Source organism: Pogona vitticeps, chromosome 4 (assembly GCF_051106095.1).
Source record: "Pogona vitticeps strain Pit_001003342236 chromosome 4, PviZW2.1, whole genome shotgun sequence".
Lineage (NCBI taxonomy): Eukaryota > Metazoa > Chordata > Lepidosauria > Squamata > Agamidae > Pogona > Pogona vitticeps.
In genome coordinates, this window is record NC_135786.1 from 184,438,483 (window position 1) to 184,448,226 (window position 9,744).

The window sequence follows — 9,744 nt, forward strand, 5'->3', positions numbered from 1 at the left end:
TTTCTTCATCCAGGATGGAGAGAACTTGACATTTTAAATCCAGGAATTTGGGGGAAGCAAAATCCACAGATTTGTCCATCTTCTTGCAAACATGGGGGAAATTAGCCATATATTTATTATATTTCATAGGAAAAAATTATATATATATTTCTGCAGGATGCTATTACTCACATTGAATCATTCCTTAACAGATCTTACTCCTGGGCCAATGTGTAGGGAATGGCAAGCTTACCATATCAAGTGTGTACTCAACAGTCCTATAAGGGTTTTTTGAGTAGTGGTTCTGGTTGAAAACAGGGTACAGTAGTTGTAATGAAGTCCTGCAGAAATCAGTGGAACAATCTAGTGACAAATATAGATTAAGTGGTACTGATTTCAACAACAGGCAGCTTTCCTTGGATTAGAACCCCTTTCATCATTGTCACATTGCACCTTAAAATAGATAATTATATCTATACGTTAAAGCAGAAAAATGAGACAATTGAAATGATCAGGGTCAGAAAGAGAGCAACAGAGATCATAATTATCAGAGAGGCAGAAAGAAAATAACTAGGATTATAAAGGTACAGTTGTGAAATTATGGTTAAAAATTGGTGCAATTTTTTCAGTAACACAAAGCTTGGTTTTTATGTTACCAAACTGAATTACTGCTAAAGGAAACTGTGTTCTGCCCACTGCACGCACTATTGCAAAACTCACTTATTTCCCAAATCTTCTGAATTGAGTCTTTCAAAAGATATTTCACATGGCATTCCCATTTCCCACAATGGTGTCACAAAGACACTGTCATCAAAGAGGAGACTTCTTACAACACTTTCCCTTAACCACTATTGAATGAGAGGCCAGACCCCATTAGGAATTTGGACCATTGTGACAAAGAAGTTAACAAAAAGCATACAAGATGAATGACTGCACGCTGTTTTTTCACCTAGCAGGTGCTCCTCCCTATCAGTTCATTGAGGGTGTTACAGTGAACTCTTCCTCAGCCAAGCAACTGGTAGAAAATATATTCCCCGAGAAAATTCAGACCCAGACAGTTTTGTGGAGGAAAACACCAAACCTCCAGGTACAAGCAATAGGATAAATTTGTTCCAAGTAATACACATTGCATCGCCTAGCCCAGCAATGGCAAACCTATGGCACGTGTGCCATAGCTGGCACACAGAGCCCTTTCTGTGGGCATGCAAGCCATAAGTTGGTGGATCGTTACTCCCTCCTCGCAGCCAAACCTCAGGAGGTGGCTGCAGTCGCGGCACTGGGGCTTCGACAGGTGGTGGGCCAGGATTCAGAGCAGCTGGCACTGTCAGCAGATCCGGAGTGGGGTCTTGAGGCACCTCCGTGCCCAGGATTCCCCCTTTCGGCGCCACTTCTGGTTCCACCACTGCCACTTCTGGTTCTGTCGCAGCCGAGGCCCGCCGCCCACTGGATTTTGTTTTTTTCCCCCAGTTTGGGCACTCGGGCCCAAAAAGGTTTGGTGCCACTGGCCTAGCCCTAACCAGGAGGTAGAACATGGGGCCCTTTAAAGTTGTTGGGCTGCCATACCTATCAGTTGTGGCAAGCCAAAATAATGCTGAGTGAGGATGAGAGCTGCAGCCAACCACATCCTCCATTCTTGCCTAAGAGCATCTACCTACTGCCTGAAGTATGCATATCAGAGTTGCTTGGGGCAACCTGGAGGGGAGACAAGAAGGTACAGAATGTATAGCAGGTTTTATCTCTTAGTTATGGTGCAGAATGTCCAAGGTACTTTAGCTCAGGCATGGGGAGCAATTATTTCTATGTTAGAGATCACATCTCTAATTGGAGGCAATCCACTGGGGGTTGAAAACTAGTGTTGGAAAGAGCTGAAGCAGTAAGTAGACAAACCTTGTTACAAGCCAGCCAACCATTCCTTCCTTGAATCTTTGTGTAGTCATATTAAAAGGCTCCATACTAAAAAATTGATCCAAGCTAACCAAGATGAGAAAAATCAAAGATATTAGTTGTGTCAACAAGACCTGCTCTTGAGTATTGATTACTCCTTGTTGCTTTAAATTATCACTGATTGCTTTGAGAAGGAAGGTGCTGATAGCTTGTTCCTGTCATTGGCTTGGAAACCAATATGGTATTTCATGTACAGGAGGTAAGTTTCTCCTGTGTGTTTAAAAACTTTTTAAAAATAGGACTAAAAATAATTATATTGTCTTTAAATGGGTTTTGATCTCCTCACATCTAAGTCCTAAATACATGTTACTGAAAATCTCTCTGGAACTTCTTAATAAATCTGCTGAGGAACTAGGGGTCAACTAAGAAATCCCACTGAAGGAGTGATGTTTAACCATAACTGGATTTTGCCTCATAATATGAAATGAATTCAGCAATCTAAACTGAATCAACAGCTATAATGACTTTACCGTAGCCTGAAATTGTGTTGGCTGTATATGTATCCATTCCAAATACCTGTATGAAGGATTATGATATTCCTATTCCATGGAAACACTGCTGAAGATAAACAAAATATAAATAAGATATATTTCAGCTATATTATTTAGAGATCAAATAAATCCTAGACTCAAAGGTTACTGTGATGGCAAAACATTTCAAATGTCAATGCATAATTTGCTGATTCAAAACTAGCTCAATAAGTTCATGGGAAGACATACCAGATTCTGTTTCTGGCATCTTCAGTGAATTTCAGTAGAACACTGACATGAGGCGCTGGAGAGATGTTTCCACTAACCTGGCACTCTCCAGACATTTTCAACTGTAATCTCCATTTGCTCACAGATTGTTTCATTCCCATCAATTAACATGGCCATTTCTGAAAGACAGTTGAAGCTGAAATCCAAAATATTTATATAGCACCAGCTGGAAAGACTTAGTAATGACCTAGATGGACCAATGGTTTGACTTGGTATAAAGTACTTTCCTATACTCGTGTATGGTATGCATAAATTTGTTACACATAGATACCTATTGTTGCCATTATCATTGCTGTTGCTGTTGTTATGAGTGGTGAAATATTGTCTCACCCATGCATTGCTTACTTATCTCCTGCTATCAGTTTTCCTTCATTTGGGCTCCAATAGAAGTTAAACAAAGCAAGAAAATTGAATTTGAGTGTCCGCGAGAGGTATAGCAACTACACTTGTTTCACTCTTCAAATCGTTCTCTCCCTCCCAGCTTCATACATTTTGGAACAGACCCGCATTGGAATAGACGTGAGTATGGTAGGACCGAGTATCCACAAGGATTGGTTCTAAGCCCTCACCACAAATAGATGCCAGAAACCATGAATAATAGCATGAATAATAGCAAACCCTATATATAGCAGGAGGGCCTGTCGTGCTCTGGTCCATGCGGTCACAAAGGGTCAGACATGACTTAATGACTAAACAACAACAACAACAACAATATATATTAGGGTAATATATCTTGGAAACATATATGAATAAACAGACAAACAGGAACTGTTCAATTTATTGTCATTTTACCGTGAACAAACCTGATTGTTTGAACACACATCCTGTAATTTCAGCAGGGTAGTATAAACCAACCATCAAATGAAATTGCCTTCTCCTTATGAGGAGTCTGTCCAGGAGAACTTGCACAAAAGGAGAACCCTCTTGGGCAAGTTGATTGGGAGAGTAGAAGCTGACCATCTGCAGGCATTCTTGGAGGAAACTTATAGCCTAGAACCATTTCAATTGGGGTTCCAGCCACAGCATGGAACTGAAATGGCATTGGTTGCCTTGCAAGACAATCTCCTGAAGGAGGCAGATGGGGGAGTGCTGGCTGGTCCTCCTGGCTCTTTCTGCAGGCCTTTGATACTGTTAAACAAGGTATCCTTCTGGGACAGCTATCTTGAGATTCAGGGGATCCATTTTTTGATGGCTCCAGCCCTTCCTTGAGGGCCAATCCCAAATGGTACTGCTTCGGGTGGCATTGTCCATGCCTTGGGACCTCCAGTGTGGGCTCTTGAACTGATCAGCAATTTCCCCAATGATTTTTAATATATGAAACAACTGGGATAAGTCAAAAGGAGATATGGAGTTTGTTTTCAATACAATGATAGTAGTAATACTACCTAGCATTCATCAAAATCGCTTTTGACAGGTGCAGTGCCCCGTGAGGTGGGACAAAGGGTCAAGAAGTGACCGAGGGCGCTCCTCCTGGATGGGTGGGGCTTTAAGGTGACATAGGGGGTTGGTGAGGCTACCGTGGGCCTATAGGAGAGGTTCATAGATGCCAGGATCCCCTGTGACCAGAGCACGGCCTCAGAATTGGTCCCCAAAGTGACATGTCCCCTCGCGGCCCTGTGGATTATATGTCGGAGCTTTATAAAAATGTAACAAATTCTAATAATACTTTTTTTTAAGTTACTGAGAAAATTGGATCAGAGTTTTCTAGAGACTGTTTTAACCAGGCTTAAAGGTTATCATTATAAAACTTTTCTCTGTCAAGCCTATAAAATTTGAATAAAAATAATACTTTTGAAAGGCAGCAATTTATGCTATTTCATTATATCTGGTTCCACACTGCTGCTACATACAGCCTGGGCCTGTATTTATAAAAGGCCTCTGTATCCCCCTTAAGCAGGTTCAACAGTTCCCAAAAGCTTTTCCTGCTAAAAATATAACAACTATCATAACCAGTGTAAAAGATATTCATTCGTGGTGATCCAATGGTTGTCTTATATTGCACATGAAGAAAAAATCAGGATTCAACACGCCTTGAATGGTGGGGAAATTCTTATTGATCACTTTTATGTGGATGGTTATATGGTTGAGAAGGGTCGCGGAGTCTGTCTAGAATTCTTGGGCTGTTTTTTCCATGGCTGTGTCCTTTGTTATCATTCTGAGGATTGGAATCCTCTGCCAGGAAAAAAAGGGGGGGGGCTCTTTGCAATGCTTGCCCGGAAAGGGCAGCTGTCCTGAAAAGCAAGGGTTTTGAGGTCAGATCAATTTGGGAACAAGAGTGGAGAGCTATGCTAGAAACAGACGAAGAGCTCAAAGAATTCCTTGCTTCAGCTGATTTTCCAGAGCCCTTAGAATCCAGGGACACTCTCTTTGGGGGTTGTATAAATGTGGTCTGTTTGTACTACAAGCCTAAATGTGGAGAGCAGGTTCATTACTATGATTTTAGCAGCCTTTACCCCTATGTCAGCAAAACTAAAGAGTATGCTCTGGATCACCCCGAAATCATTTTTGAGAACTTTGAACCTATGTCTGCATACTTTGGTTTTGTGAAGGCTAAAGTCTATCCACCAAGAGGACTCTTTTTCCCAGCACTACCCTCCAAGGTTGGTGGAAAACCTGTATTTGCACTGTGTGCCACTTGTGCAGAAGGCCATCAGCTACACCCCTGTCAGCATTCTGATTAGGAGAGAGCCTTGCTGGGGATATGGTGTACTATCGAGCTGAATGCGGCCATAGAGAAGGGCTACAGGGTTGTGAAAATTTATGGAGTGTGGCATTTTGAAAACAGATCAGCAGCCTGTATTCAGAATACATGAAGCTACACTTTCACCACAAACAGGAAGCCTCAGGCTTCCCGAGTGGTGTGTCCAACCTCTTCCCATTGGCCTACAGGGCCACGGGGCAACACATCACTTTGGGGGCCAATCCTGAGGCTGCGCTCTGATCCCCAGCATCTATGAACCCCTCCTATAGGCCCATGGTGGCCTCACCAACTCCCTATGTCACCCTAAAGCCCTGCCCTAAAGCCCCACCCACCCTAAGCTCCGCCCACCCAGGAAGAGGGCCCTGGGTTAATTCTTGACCCTTTGTCCCACCTCGCAGGGGCGGCACACCTGTCAAAAGTGATTTTGATGAATGCTAGGTAGTATTACTACTAATGATAACATTCAGCTCTTTCTCTCCTTTTGACATAGTTGTACCAAAATCCCAGTGACATACAGCTCACTGATTTTTATAAGGCTAATTAAGGCCGAATTATATTAAACTGCCTACTAGTGTAAATATTGTCCCAAGATGTTCAAATGGGTTTTAATTTATGTATTTTTATTTAAAAGTAGTTTCAGTTGAATTTTTGTATTTACTATATAGTGTTGCTATGTTTTTATTGCATACTGTAAACTGCGCAGAGAGAGCGGCAACACTAATGAGGCAATATAGAAATGGAAATCAATCAATCAATTGGATTTAATTTGTCCCTGAAATGTTATGATTTGTGGACTGCATCTCTTTCTCCTCTCCACAAGGTAGGTATCCTTGTGCCATAAAAAGAATAATAGACTTGTTTTCTGTCCATTTCAACGAGAGCACTTCAGAGCCAATTTTGTATCAGTGAGCAGCATATGGTACCAATGTAATCCACAACAAAGTTCAATCGTACACCAGTCTGCCACACAAAAGTCTACCCTTCTGAGACTTGCCAGTGACAAGTTGTAATAATGAATGAGGTCAGCTTATGCAAATCATTGAAGTTAGTGGCACCATGCCAGTTTATACCATCTGTGGGCATAGACCTAAATCTTTCCATAGTTGGCAAAAGTATGATATTTGGAGGGAGAGAGAGATTCAAGTGATTTAGACATTTTGGTAATGGGTATTCAGGAAACCATTAGAGGTTAAGCCAGGGAAATCTATCAATTTCTATTGAGTCTCATGTTCTGAACAGACTAATAAAACGTACAGGTCCCTCCATTTCTATGTATTGTTGCAGGGGAGGACTGATGAGGGGGAGGGAGGGGAGAGAGAAAGATAAAAGAAGGACATTTGATTGCAGTGCAATAAAACCTGAAATTCCTAGAAATGTGCAAAAAGTAAAAGAATTCCTATTTAAAAAACATTGGATATACTCAAAGCAGGATTTTAGGTAAAATTTTAAAGAGCTACTCAAGGCAATGAGAAAGACCCCCCTCCCCAATGTAGTAGGGCTGACTTGCTACATTTTGGAGCAAATATATATTATCATGGAAACAGAGGACATGAGCCTATTAATTCTAGAGTTGTAAATACCTACTTCAGAAAGCCTAGAAAGTGACTTTGAAGAACAACAAAAATAGCAATATATTATAACCTAATGACAGTTAAGGCTTCCAGGTTGGCAGCTTCCCATTCCCTGAGATTCAGGACTCAAATGTGAAAGTATGGAGATGTGCCTTTGTGATGCCACAGAAGCAGGAGAGACCAGGAGTAGAACAAGGATTTTATTGTTGAGGCTTTGTCCCACTGTTGCCAAAGGTTATACAAGAAGAAGAGGCTGTGTCTTTCTCTAAGTGGCAAAATACATAGTTGTACCAAAATCCCTCTGGTCCATGGGGTCACGAAGAGTCAGACACGATTAAACAACTAAACAACAACAAACCAAAATCCCAGTGGGAGAAATAGGGACTGTGAAAATGGCTCCCAGGTTAATGTACTAAGGGTAGGTTGTGCTTCTGGCAATTTTGTACTGTATATTGATTGTATCTAGGTTTGCACTAACTTGCATGGTGAGTGGGCTTGATTGGCAAATGTAAAATATTATGCATGTCAGGCACAGCAGTTAGGAGAGCTGAGGAGTGTGCAAGAATTTTTATGAAAGGAACTGTAGCCTCATTGGCCTATGTGGTTCCTAGTTGAAGATATTCTGTTTTGTATATAAAGATGTATATACTGTACAAGGTATATTCCCAGGTATACCACTGATCAGTGCTATGACACAGGGTTTTATGTAGTGTCACCAAAGGGTACAAAGCTATGTTTCACTAAAAACACTCTCACTGTGTGAAGTCAGCCCTTAGCTGTGACAGAATTAAAACAGCCATGTAAAAGGGAACACTAGTTGTTGTACTAGTTTTGGTAATGGTGACAACTCAGAGAAGTTTAAGCAACAATCCCAAACATAGTGCAGGGATTTGAGAGTGGTTGTCATTTGAAGAGTGGCACATAGAGATAGAGAAGGTGTGCCTCAGTGTCGTTTGAAACAACAGAAACACTGAGCTAGTGAGCCTAGCATTAGTTGGAAACGTGTGAGGATGGGTGCCAAGGCTTTAGTGCCACCTGACACACCAGAATCCAATGTTCTCCTCCTTCATGGCTGCTAACCCTGAAATTTCTCTGTCTATCTGGAGAACTGGAGATGCAGAACTACTTCCAGCTGGTACCTTAAAGATGGGGAAACCAAAAATCTACTTGGCATCCACATGGGGGGGGTGGGGGGGGAAACAAGCATTTGGAGCACTGTGGTGACACTCTCAAACTGCCTCTATTATTCTTCAGTGTTACCTCTGGAATCCTCCTCAGTGTATGAGACAACATAGTACATGACCAACAACAGCAACCAACGTTCCACAAGTGCTCTGCTTCCTGAGCACCTCAATCTCCTTTGGTTGCTGGCTTCAATGGGAGGTCCTGAGAAGCAAGGCATGATGGGAAGGGTAGTTTCTGGTGTTTCTTGTGTTCTGAGACAGGCAAGCTCAGAAACTACCTTTTTCCATCACACCTTGCTTCTCAAGCTCTCAAACAGCAGTCAAAGTCAAGTGACGTGCATTGGCTTGCCTTTTCCTTTCTTTTTCTCCAGTGGCAGCACAGCCGGAGGTTTGTTTTTGCAGGGAATTGCGGTGGGGGGTGGAATGAGCATGGCTTGGCAGAGAAAAGCACTTTTCTTCTCACTGTAGATGGTTGTGCTTGAGCTGCATGGCCGCCTGTATTTAGGTTGCCACTTCTGAGGAGAATCAGGAGGGGACAGGGCAACCACCCTGGCTGAGCCCTCAAAATTTGCCCCCCTGGGGTTTAGTCCTAGTTGTCCTGCACTGCTTAGAGCTCTGCTGCAGAGTATATCAGAATTGTGTCTCTCGTTGTAGTGTTGTACAGGGAACAAGGGGATGAAACAATTACTACATGCTCTCCGCTGATCCAGTGTCATGCCTTTTGCAAGCAAAACCAGGAGTTTGGTAAAGCTAGGACTTGTAGGAATACAGCATTATCTCTCTTTCATTCACAGGGACAACTGTGTAATTTGGCAGCACCCTGAAGCGCCCCTAGTCCCTCTGACTTTAGCTACAATGCTCACCAAAGCTGAGAAGGGCCATGAGACGCCATTCCCTAGTGAGATATAGTGTTGCGAACAAGACTGATTACAATGCAAATTATTTTGCATTGGTTTAGTTTTCACTGAGCAATTAAGACTGGTTTAATTTGCAAAAGACTTTGCTGGAGGTAAAATCTGCTAGAATTGTCCCGATGGCATGGATTGACAAAACTCCCTGCATTTTTGGACTTTTGTCAGGGTTATATCACATTGCATATTGACATGATGAGTGCCTGTACTTCAAAATTAGCCATTACCTCTCTAGATGTAACGCCCTTATTGAGCGCAACCCAAACCCTGCAACCAAAATCGCCACCAGCCTGTTCAAACCAGATCCTAACTTAGTCTGGCTACCCCTTTGCACTGGCAGATTCACACCACTGCAAGGGACGCACTGAAAATAACTTCACCAACACAAAGGAGTTACCATGCCAACAAATGTTTTTTTCCGCAGTGTAGCATTGTGCTCCACCAGCACAGGAGGGTTCATCCACAATCCTATCAAACCCAAGGAAGATGGGATTGCTCTGCAATAACGCCAGCCGCCAAACACAGTGTGTCTAAGAGCTATTTGTAGCATATCGCTCCCTTCTAAGTCCATGCCATTTCGTGATACTCCCTGCAGCTTTATCACAGATGGTGCAGCATTTAAATATTTCATTGTTTCTGTTTTTGCTTTGATTTACTGTATATGATACTTGTCTAGTTTTACAAAGAGTTCATGAA